We start from the raw sequence: 12441 nt of genomic DNA on the forward strand, positions 1-12441 counted from the left end.
TGAATGGCCATTTATCAGTTCTTACAGAATTCTAAAGAACTAAATATACTATCATACATGTAAGAAATCCATTTCTTATGAAAATTTACAATATGCTATACTGAGTCCTTAGGTCTGGCTAATTATGAGAAACAGCCTTCTCTTAATGAGGTAGTTAAAATAAGAATATTTCCCCCAAGGACTACCTTTCAGTTTCAATTCTGTTCATGAAGAATTTGGTGACTTGGACAAGGGGTTCACCTCCCTTGAAGAACTCTCAACAATTGATTTTTTTTTAAGAAAGTAAACTAATCCTCCAATTTGTTACAACTGGTTTAATGTTTAAGTTTAAAATCTTTTTAAACTGTAGTTATGAGATTTTCATAGTCAAGGACCAAGGAATGCAACTGATTTAGTGTTTATCCATTAAGAAGGTAATTTTGTGATTTTTTAAAATATATATATATATATATATATACCTCTCTCATAATTAAAAGCAAACTATGAGTTCTTGAAAAGTTAAAAAAAGTGTATAAAAGCAAATAATCTAATATAAAAGATATTTTAAAAAAATATGTTTTCTAAAAAAGAGACCACTTATGAAAAAAAATCCTACAATTAAGGGTTCAAACATGAATCACTGTTGTGTCATGAAGTTGCTCAGTCGTGTCCAACTCTTTGCGAGTCTGTGTACTGTAGCCTACCAGGCTCCTCCCTCCATGGGATTCTCCAGGCTAGAGTACTGGAGTGGGTTGCCATTTCCTTCTCCAGGGAATCTTCCCAACCCAGGGATTGAACCTGGGTCTCCTGCTTTCCAGGCAGACACTTTAACCTCTGAGCCACCAAGGAAGCCCCTTAGTCAGATCTAATAAAGAAATCCCAATCTAATGATTCTAAGGGTACTGAAAGATGTGCCAGGGTCTAGCAGCTAGCAAAGGGTCTACATCATCTTATGAAGAAAACTTTTCATAGAGGTCTTCCACAAACTGACCTACACCCCCCTGCTTCAGAGCAAGCATATTCTCACAGAAGCCTTCAGAACAGAGCCAATGCAAAAACACTTTCTTCTTTGGTGATGATCCTTTTAACAGCCTAAATAATCACACTGAGATTCAAACATTTTCATTGACCTTAAACTGTTGTCTTTCACACAAGTGAACGCTCACTCTCTGGGTCTGCTTTAGGACCGAAGAAAACACACAGATATTAAACACTTCAACAGGCCTGAACAAAGAAGATGAAAATATGAGCAAATTTTAAGTATTCTCCTCTCTTTACCAAAGTGCATTACTCTACTTAAAGATATTTTAAGGTGAAAAACAACCCAAATGTTTATCCATTGACAGTCTTGTTTCAATTATACATCCATTCAGTGGAATTGTATTTAGCTGTTAAAGCAACAAAGAATGAGACAATATTGCCTGTAAAATATTCTTGCCAAAAATGCTTAACCTGAATCTTATCAATTTTAAAGGAAACACACCCTTTTGGCTCTGCGAGCAGCACCATGGCGGCTGGCAAGAACAAAAGCCTTACGGAAGGCAGAAAAAACGGAGCCAAGAAGAAAATGGTTGATCTATTTTCTAAAAAGGATTGGTAGGACATGAAAGCACGAGCTATGAGAACTATGGAAAACACTAGTCACAAGAACTCAAGAAACCAAAATTGACCTGATGGCCTCAAGGGTCATGTTTTTGAAACAAGCCTTGCTGATCTGCAGGATGATAATTGCATTCAGAAAATCCAAGAGAATTACTGAGGATGTTCAGAGGAAAAAAACTGCATGACTAACTTCTGTGGTATGGATCTTACTTATAAAAAATGTACTCTATGATCAAAAAAAACGGCAGACCATGATTGAAGCGCATGTTGATGTCAAGGCTAGTGTCGGTTATTTTCTTCATTTGTTCTGTGTTGGCTTTACTAAAAATCTCAATAATCAGAGTCAGAAGACCTCTTACACCAAACACTAGTAGAAAGACCTACTGAAAAAACCTACGACTTTTTAAGACATTGTTTAATTTTTCTTTTGTGATTAAGAATGAAACCCAGCAACTATAGATTATGAGATTGCTATGAATTGACTTTATGTCACGACCTGAAAATTGCTGTCTTGAACAAATCCCTGACATCAGCTTGCTATATTTTTAGAATTTTTCTCTTTTCCAAAAACAGGAAAGAAAACCTAGGTTCCAAATAAATGAGGTATTTTTTAAAGTTGGAAGTGTGGGAAGAACAGTTATTTTGACATTTTTAGATTGCTTTTTAATCAAACAGTAGAAATTCTAACTTTGCAAGGACGGACTAGCACTCCATATCTCAATCCACCTTTGGGATGTTTAATTGGCCTGAGTGTCCACTCTGGAAGGCGCATGGATCTGAGCTGACTGTGCCCTAAAGGGGCAACTTGGTCCCGTAATGGTCACAACTAATAATCTACTCAAAGCATATTTTTATATGCATGAAGTACAATAGCTTTCAATGGGAAAGGCCACTTCCAAGTTCTTAATGGTTATTAATCTGTTTTCCCCCCAAATACTGGATTAACAGATTATGCCCAGCTAGTTAATAAGGAACGACACTAAAGTAAAGGGGCTTCCCTGGTGGCTCAGTGGTAAAGAATCCGCCTGCCAGTGTTAGAGACTCAGGAGACATGGGTTAGATCCCAGGGGTGGGAAGATCCTCTGGAGAAGGAAATGGCAACCCACTCCAGTATTCTTGCTTGGAAAATCCCATGGACAGAGGAGCCTGGTGGGCTACAGTCCATGGGATCGCAAAAGAGTTGGAAACAATTTAGGGACTAAACAAAAACAACTAAAGTAAAGAGATTAATAGAAGGTGTTTTGTTTTAAGACTATAGCTCAATTTTGTAGTAATATAAGTCCATTTCCTAGTCACTCTAGTAACTTTCTTCCTTAAAAACACTTCTCTTCTCTGAAAACCTCTAGAACAGGGACCGTTCTTTCTAAGTTACAGTCAAATGCAATTCCATTAATATAATCATGTATTCTCACTGAGTTTCCAGAACATGTCAATATGCCATCTTGCAGGCAACAGAAAACCAACCTAATGGGAAACTGATGAGTCACACTGTTAAATTATGTTTTTGCTTCAAATATATTTTTGAAACTAGTTCACCTCTCCATGAAATCCTGTTTTTATATGAAGAATAAAGTTCATACTAAGCAATTCTTCAAATATTCAAAAATACAGTAGAATGTTGATAGGCTTCTGGCTGCATTTTAAATCCATCTTTCCAATGAATAAAAGCAACAGAAATCAAAGTTTCTGCAAAGCCTCAGGACAAAACTTCAAGAACAGTCAAGTGCTTCAGAAATGATTATTATAATCAGATTACTGGCTTCCCTGGTGGCTCAGTGGTAAAGAACTCGCCTGCCAATGCAGGAGACATAAGAGACATGGGTTCGATCCCTGGGTGGGGAAGATCCCCTAGAGGAGGTGATGGCAACCCACTCCAGTATTCATGCCTGAAGAATCCGATGGACAGAGGAGCCTGGCAGGCTACAGTCCATAGGATTCCTGAATCAGAGATGACCGAAGTGACTTAGCATGCACTCACTCTTTTGTACTTACAAAACTACAGTATTTTCCCATTTATAGCACAAAAACTAAACTTAAGCTAAAGGGTGAAAAAATGAACAGACTTTGGAAGGAATTATGAGGAGATTTCACTTAAGAATAGAATCAAGAAGAATTTTTAAATATTTTAAAATACCATTTCCTAATTCCTTTTACTATGGTTGTATTACCACCCCACTTCAAGAGTTCCCTACCATGCTAGAGAGGGCACCAAGAGAGCAACACTTTTATTCATTTTCTATGTAATTCATAATATTTGAATTACCGATTCTACTTATAGGTAATATAGGCAATCCACACAAAGGCATAAAGATATAAGATTATTCACTGTGAAGTTATTTTTTATAACTTAAAAATAATCGAAAGGCATAAAAAGAGAAAAATTGTTAATGGGGAAAGGGAGCAACATAAAGGTAAGGGAATAAGAGATACAAATTACTAGGTGTAAAATAAGCTACAAGAATATATTATACAACATGGAGAATATAGCCAATATTTTATAACCACCACAAATGGACTATAATTTTAAAAATTGTGACTCACTATACTGTACACCTGTAACCCATAAATACTATGTAGTAGATCAGTAAGTTGCTCAGTCGTGTCCAACTCTTTGCAACCCCATGGACTGAAGCCTGCCAGGCTCCTCAATCCATGGGATTCTCTAGGCAAGAACACTGGAGTGGGTTGCCATGCCCTCCTCCAGGGCATCTTCCCAACTGCAGGGACTGAACCCAGGTCTCCTGCATTGCAGGCAGGAGACCTACCTGGGCCACCAGGGCTATACTTGGAAAGAAGAATGTTTTAAGTTATCTGAATGCTGTTAGGTGGCTCTCACACTCCAATCTGAAGACAGAACACGCTAGTTTAATGAAAGCATTTATCCACCCATGAACAGGTGGCTCTTAGGCATATAATTTTATCTAAACAGAAAAGTGTTTCATGACCATAAATGTTTAAAACATGATACATTATATTCCCCATTTTGGAGATCACAATACACATATCCTACAGTAAATAAATCTGCTTACTCAGTGCATCTCTAATTTGTCTTGAAACTTGTTTGCTAACATGAAGAAGAAATGGTGTTCTAGGGAACACAGCTGGACACATTGAGATAAACAAAAGACAAGAGTACATGGATCATTGTTATAAAGACAATTCCTAAGCTGCTCATAAATAGATGAATGGTAAGCAAAAGGGAAAGACTACTAGAAAGCCATTTGGTTCTCTCCTGAGCTCTCTTAAGCTTGGGCATTTCATCACAGAATCAGAAGAAAACCATGTTGGTCAGCTCATCAAATTTCCAGATCATATGAAGCCAAGAAAAGTTGGAAATGTATTGAAAGAATCACAATCCCAGCAAGTCCTGAAAGGCTGGGATTTGGGTCTATAAAAATAGATGAAAATCTAGTGAATACAATAGAAAGTTTTGATTTGCCTCCCCACTCCCAAAAAAACCAAAACTGCAAAATCAAGAGTGAGAAAGACAGGCCTTAACAGAAGCATATGTGAAAAATACTTAGGGGTTTTCATCAATATTAAACTCAGTGTCAGTTAATAGAATTATGGAACCAGAAAGAAAAGTACTGTCATACTAGGCTGCATTTACAGTAGAGTATATAAAACTAAGGAAGTTTTCTTCTCTTTCCTCCTCACAGATGACCACCAGGCATCTGAGGCTTTATTCAAATCAATGTGCAACATTTTAAGGAAGAAGCAGACACCCTGAAATGTCTCAATAAGTCAATGGCATTTTAGAACAAAACTCTCAATAAGAAATTAGAATAGATGATTTCACATATTTGATGAGTTGTCACAAGACAGAGGTATTTGAATTCTTTTTTATGATGCAGGGCGGGATGGTATACAGAATCAAATGGTGAATGCCCAAAAGATGAATTTTAACCTAACAAACAGAAGAAGCTTTGTAATAAACTGGTCCAAAGACTGAATGGTCTATTCAAGAAATAATAATGAGTTATGATCATTTAGTCAAAATGTCACTGAGGGAATTCAAGTATCAGGTACAATGTTAAGTCTGGATAGCCTTTAAAGATCTTCACAACACTGAGATTCTAAAATACTATCAAAGACAGCATTACCGTTTGGAGACATTATCAAGAACCACATAATACATTCTATATGGAATCAGGGATACCCGTGCCAATGGGTACTGGATACTGACTCCGGAAATCCAATTTTCACTTTTCAGGATTTGGGAAGTTTATTGTTAAAACAGTCATTATTAAAATTTAAACTATATAACCTTACAATGAGATAAATTATATGAAAAACAAAACTAGTCAACACCCAAACTTAACGCTTCCTAATGTCACTTTCTTAGCTTTCAAGTGACTCTGGTGGGATATTCACATCTTGGAAATCTACAAATGCTATAACTTGGGGCTTCTTTTTTTAGAGCAGTTGTTAAATATTTGTCATCAGCATATCACTGGAAAACTCAGCAGTGGCCACAGGACTGGAAAAGGTCAGTTTTCATTCTAATCCCAAAGAAAGGCAATGCCAAAGAATGCTCAAACTACTGCACAATTGCACTCATCTCACATGCTAGTAAATTAATGTTCAAATTTCTCCAAGCCAGGCTTCAGCAATACGTGAACCGTGAACTTCCAGATGTTCAAGCTGGTTTTAGAAAAGGCAGAGAAACCAGAGATCAAATTGCCAACAATTGCCGCTGGATCACTGAAAAGCAAGAGAGTTCCAGAAAAACATTTATTTCTGCTTTATTGACTATGCCAAAGCCTTTGACTGCGTGGATCACAATAAACTGTGGAAAATTCTGAAAGAGATGGGAATACCAGACCACCTGACCTGCCTCTTGAGAAACCTGTATGCAGGTCAGAAAGCAACAGTTAGAAATGGACATGGAACACCAGACTGGTTCCAAATAGGAAAAGGAGTACATCAAGGCTGTATATTGTCACCCTGCTTATTTAATTTATATGCAGAGTACATCATGAGAAACGCTGGGCTGGAGGAAGCACAAGCTGGAATCAAGATTGTCGGGAGAAATATCAATAACCTCAGATATGCAGATGACACCACCCTTATGGCAGAAAGTGAAGAACTAAAGAGCCTCTTGATGAAAGTGAAAGAGGAGAGTGAAAAAGTTGGCTTAAAGCTCAACATTCACTTCATGGCAAATAGATGGGGAAACAGTGGAAACAGTGTCAGACTTTATTTTGGGGGGCTCCAAAATCACTGCAGATTGTGACTGCAGCCATGAAATTAAAAGACGCTTACTCTTTGGAAGGAAAGTTATGACCAACCTAGAAAGCATATTAAAAAGCAGAGACATTACTTTGCCAACAAAGGTCCATCTAGTCAAGGCTATGGTTTTTCCAGTAGTCACGTATGGTTGTGAGAGTTGGACTATAAAGAAAGCTGAGCACAGAAGAATTGATGCTTTTGAACTGTGGTGTTGGAGAAGACTCTTGAGAGTCCCTTGGACTGCAAGGAGATCCAACCAGTCCATCCTAAAGGAGATCAGTCCTGGGTGTTCACTGGAAGGACTGATGTTGAAGCTGAAACTCCAATACTTTGGCCACCTGACGCAAAGAGCTGATTCATTTGAAAAGACCCTGATGCTGGGAAAGATTGAAGGCAGGAGGAGAAGGGGACAACAGAGGATGAGATGGCTGGATGGCATCACTGACTCAATGGACATGAGTTTGGGTGGACTCCAGGAGGTGGTGATGGACAGGGAGGCCTGGTGTGCTGCGGTTCATGGGGTCGCAAAGACTCAGACACGACTGAGTGACTGAACTGAACTGAATACCTTTCATCCATGAGTATTTATTAAGCTGCCACATGTACAGCATCAGGCTGTGTAGAATAAAAGTACAAATCAAAGCAATCTTCCTTCAGGAAATAGGAAAAGAACTAGGAAGCAATGTCTAAACTTTTTTAAGTGATCTGTCTTCTTATTGTATACATTGTGGTATGTCTATACAACAGATTACTCTATAGCCTTGAAAAAGAATGATGTAAATCAGTTTGTATTGGGAAGATACACAACAAACTAGTAACAGCAGACTCCTCTGGGGGAGGCATTGTGTGCCATACAAATGTTTGTTTGTTGTCGTGTCATATGTATGTATGATTTTAATAATAATAACAACGCTATAATCAAACACAAAGAAGGAGGTCGACCTGGGGCAATACTTTCTCTCTTTTACCACAAGGAGGAGAGAAGAGAGCAACCTTGACAAAAGCAGTAGAAGCAGAGATAGAATGCTTAAAGCTCAGAGGGTCCTACACTGGCCGCCTCCAGATGAGGGGATGATACTGTTAATACGTCCTGAGTGTTCTGATCACCTTCCATCTCCTATTCTTCTAGAGGAGCCTGCTGTGGAGCTGATATTCCTGCCTTCCTTACTCACTGGGTATCCAGATGGCTCAGTGGTAAAGAATCCGCCTGCAACGCATGAGTCGCAGGAGCTGCGGGTTTGATCCCTGGGTCAGGAAGATCCCCTGGAGGAGGAAAAACCAACCCACTCCAGTAGTCTTGCCTGGAGAATCCCATGAACAGAGGAGCCTGGCGGGCTACAGTCCATGGAGTTGCACAGAATCGGACACGTCTGAGCACACAATTGCATCCTGCAATCACTGGCAGTGATTTTGACCCCTGGGGAACATCTGGCAATGTTGAACCATTTTGTGTATTCTAGAAAGGGAGTGCAACTAGCATCCAGTGAGGAGAGCCCAGGGACGCAGCTAAACATTCCACAGTGCACAGGACCAGCCCACAACAAAGAATTATCCAGCCCACAGTGTAAACAGTGACAAAGCTCAGAATCCCTGCACTCCTGTTTCCTTAAGGCCACCTGAATGGACTCTGTTCTTTAAAAGCCAAGAGTCTAGCCAAGTCCCAGAGATTCTGTCCTCACTAGAAAACATGGCCATAGAATCTGAACTGACTTTTACGAAAGCCTGCAAGTCTCCGTAAAAATAACTGCCAATGGAAAGCAACCTGCCGAAGGGTTAAAAACATTACACTTGACCTCACAACTAACTCACAGAGATAATTTATCCTGAGAAAAATCACCTAATTGGCATGTAGCCAGCATTTCTCCAAAGTATCACAACATTCATTAGAGAACTTTTCCATTTTCTAGAAGAAGTTTTTTAAAAAATCCAAGTAACTTCTTTAATAACATGTTGCTATTTTTGAATTCACGAAAAGTAAATGAACTAGAATTATGAGTTCAAATACCAATTATCATTGTAGTTTTAAACCCATTAAAATTAGATACAGTTGGCTACAGGCTATATTTTTCTAGCTTTTACTTCCCTTGTAGTCCAGTCTGCCGTTTCAACACCACTGTTCCTTTGTAAGAGTTCAGCAGCCTACTTATTTCTTTAAATAGTAAGGCATATGGCACAGGGTGTCATTCATAGTAAATGGCAATATATATTTTATTAGTTGAATAAAAAGACATTTAAAGACTACTGTACACACGATCCCTTAGTCTTTGTCAGAGTTGGTTGGAGTTAGGTAATACCAGAGGTCAGTTACTACCTATAAAATAGAAATTTTACATACTAATATACAGAATATTTAATATTTATAATTAACTCACTCCTCCATCTAGTAATAGGAGACTCTCAGAACATAAACTGCTTCTGAAGAAGGTAAATATTTCCCTACCAAAAAAGCTGGCCAATCACCATGTAGTTCAATGTGTCACCACCCACCCAGCCCCTATTCTAACACACTTTCTTCCAAGAACATATGGGAGGGCCATTATATAGCTTCAGTCCTTCTTCTGCCAAAAGTTCAGTGGGCTTAGTCAAAAGGTGGAAGCAATTGAAAGAGGCTTGAGCAAAGAAGAGTGTCTATACCCCTGGGCAGCTGAGGGCTGAGCTCTTTGAGATGGTAAGTGAACAGTGTCCATAGGTATCAGGAGAAGGGAAGAAGATCAAACAAAACAGAGACAACAGGAGAGGTAACTGGCCAAGAACAGGAAATAAATCTCAGAAAGTGAAAGTGTTAGTCTCTCAGTCATATCTGACTCTTGGCGACCCCATGGACTGTTGCCCACCAGGTTCCTCTGCCCATGGAATTTCCCAGGCAAGAATGCTGTCATTTCTTACTCCAGGGGATCTTCCCAACCCAGGGATCGAACCCAGGTCTCTTGCATTGCAGGCAGATTCTTATACCATCTGAGCCACCAAGGAAGCCCAGTATGGACTAAAGACAACTATCTGAACTGGAAACACATGAATGAATATGAAGGGAATTGGTTGGAGTGCCCAGTGAAAAGCCAAACTAGTAAATAAGATAACTGAAGTCAAAGCCAGGACGTCCAAAATAGCAGCACAGAACCCCAGAGCCAGCCACATGCTCACACCAAGCAAATGTGGTCTCTGTAGAAATAATGCCTGGGCATCGTATCCCAAAACACAAGAGCAAGGTCAGCAATTCCTCCTTTTACATTAGAAGAACTACTCACTGATACCCAAACACAGGACGCTGAGTCTTCCAAAGTGGTTTCTCCCTTAAACAAATTTTCAGCATTACCATTTTAAAGGCCACTTATGTCCAGGATACTAGTAATACAGGCATAGCAATCAACACTGCCACCAAGGGTCTAGTAAATGAAGCATTTAAAGTCAAACTGAAAGGAACTGTTCTTTACATAATTTTAGCAACAATAAGAAAACTGAGTACCACACAACCCATAAGATAAGAACAAGGATAAAGACAGAAAATAAACAACCATTACTACACTGAAGTGTAAAAAACCATTTTTTTTTTAACCTAAAAGAATTTTTTCCTGTGAAGTTGCTCTCATGTAACGTGGAGGAAAACATATGCTCCAACAGAAAACTAGTAATCTAGTTTTCTGCATAATCTAGAGCACACCTGTCCCACTTATCCGATTCTTTGGAAGCTATTGTAAAATGCTGTAAGTTGTAGATAACTAATAACAAACTCACATAATTAGACACATGGGTGAACCTAGAGACTGTCATACGGAGTAAAGTAAATTCAGAAAAAGAAAAACAGATATCATATATTAAAGCATATATGTGGAATCTAGAAAAATGGTACAGATGTACAGACACAGAGAACAAATAAACGGACACTAAGGAAGGAGATCCAACCAGTCCATTCTGAAGGAGATCAGCCCTGGGATTTCTTTGGAAGGAATGATGCTGAAGCTGAAACTCCAGTACTTTGGCCACCTCATGAGAAGAGGTGACTCATTGGAAAAGACTCTGATGCTGGGAGGGATTGGGGGCAGGAGGAGAAGGGGACGACAGAGGATGAGATGGCTGGATGGCATCACTGACTCAATGGACATGAGTCTGAGTGAACTCTGGGAGTTGGTGATGGACAGGAAGGCCTGGCGTGCTGCGATTCATGGGGTCGCAAAGAGTCGGACATGACTGGGCGACTGACTGAACTGAACTGAAGGAAGGGAAGGAGGGGTGGGTGAGATGGAAGATTAGGATTGACATATACACTACTATGTATGAAATAAATAATTAATGAGAACCTATTGTGCAGCTTAGGGGATTCTACTCAATGCTCTGTGCTAAATGGAAAGGAAACCCAAAAAAGAGGGGAATTTATGTATACATATAACTGATTCACTTAGCTGTGCAGCAGAAACTAACACCACACTGTAAAACAACTAAACTCCAATTTAAAAAACTTAGTGCATTAAAAAAATTAACTGTTGTCTATAGACATGCAAATTCTGCATGCAACTGATTTATCTCCCTTACTGAGGAAAAAGTCCAGTTCTCCCTCCATTTATATATTAGTTTCAATATTCTAGATCTATAAATGTATCTGTCTTTAAATTCTACTTTGAACTGGTTATCACGTCTTACCAGTTACTTCTTTATTGATTCAAGTAAAATCCTTAACACATGTTTATTGATTTTACCTTTTTTGGAAATTTATCTTTTAACAGTAATTTTGGGGAAGCAGTTACTTTCTGAAATTTGATAGAATACTGACATTTGCCATTGATGTTTTCTCAGTTATGTTGCTGGATTTAATCACAAGTATAATATTGCCCAGGAAACGCCTAGAGGTTTGGGGACCTAAGGATAACAAAGCTTCTGAATGGTCAATTTAGAGGCAGACTATAAGCCAGGTAAAGTGTCATCTATAGAATAGAGGCAAAATAGAGTTATATTCATGCTAGAGAAGAAGAGAGGATGGAGAGAAGAGAGGTTTGACTAGAATGGGAGCTTTTATTTGAGAACATAGAAGATCCTCTATTTTTGCAGTTTCACAGATACATGGCTCCACCCCAAAGATAACCTTGTCCATTCTATTTGCCAACAACAGCTCACTTTAGGGCAATGCTTGTTCATGGATATAGCCTGATAGAGAATCACATGTCTCTGGGTGTGTTTGCTGCGTTCATTCTTGGCTTTTAGGAGTTCAATGAACATTATTAATCTCACCACATCCTATAACTGCAAAAGCAGTGTGAACATTCAAAATGCTAGTGGTATAGCATTACAGTTAAACAAAAATGGAGACTTCAAAAACCAGAAAGTATACCTCAGACGTCTCAACTCAAGGATACTTTCTGCCTTAACTTTTGGGGGCTTCCCTGGTAGCTTAGTGGTAAAGAATCTGCCTGCCAATTCAGGAGACACGAATTTGATCCCTAATCTGTGAAGATCCCACACTCTATGGGGCAACTAAACCCGTATGCCACAACTATTGAGCCTCTGCTCCACAGCAAAAGAAGCCACTGCGATGAGAAGCCCATTCACCACAAGTAGAGAGTAATCCCCGCCCACCAAAACTAGAGAAAAGCCAATGCAGCAACAAAGACCCAGCACAGCCATAAATAGATTTAAAAT

At 39.0% G+C, this 12441-nt stretch overlaps 1 protein-coding gene, 1 non-coding gene and 1 pseudogene across 2 annotated transcripts in view; 1 reads left to right on the plus strand and 2 right to left on the minus strand.

The window, feature by feature from the left end:
• COL25A1 (collagen type XXV alpha 1 chain) overlaps nucleotides 1–12441 on the minus strand; it is a 503765-nt gene that overhangs the window by 477286 nt on the left and 14038 nt on the right. The window lies entirely within an intron of this gene.
• On the minus strand, nucleotides 757–828 carry TRNAS-GGA (transfer RNA serine (anticodon GGA)). The gene has a single exon. It is a non-coding gene; the product is annotated as a tRNA-Ser (tRNA).
• Nucleotides 1487–1952, plus strand: LOC147371115 (small ribosomal subunit protein eS1 pseudogene; annotated as a pseudogene).

This window comes from Bos grunniens, chromosome 6, assembly GCF_055505025.1.
Source record: "Bos grunniens cultivar Pamir isolate PY7600 chromosome 6, Bosgru_T2T1.0, whole genome shotgun sequence".
NCBI lineage: Eukaryota > Metazoa > Chordata > Mammalia > Artiodactyla > Bovidae > Bos > Bos grunniens.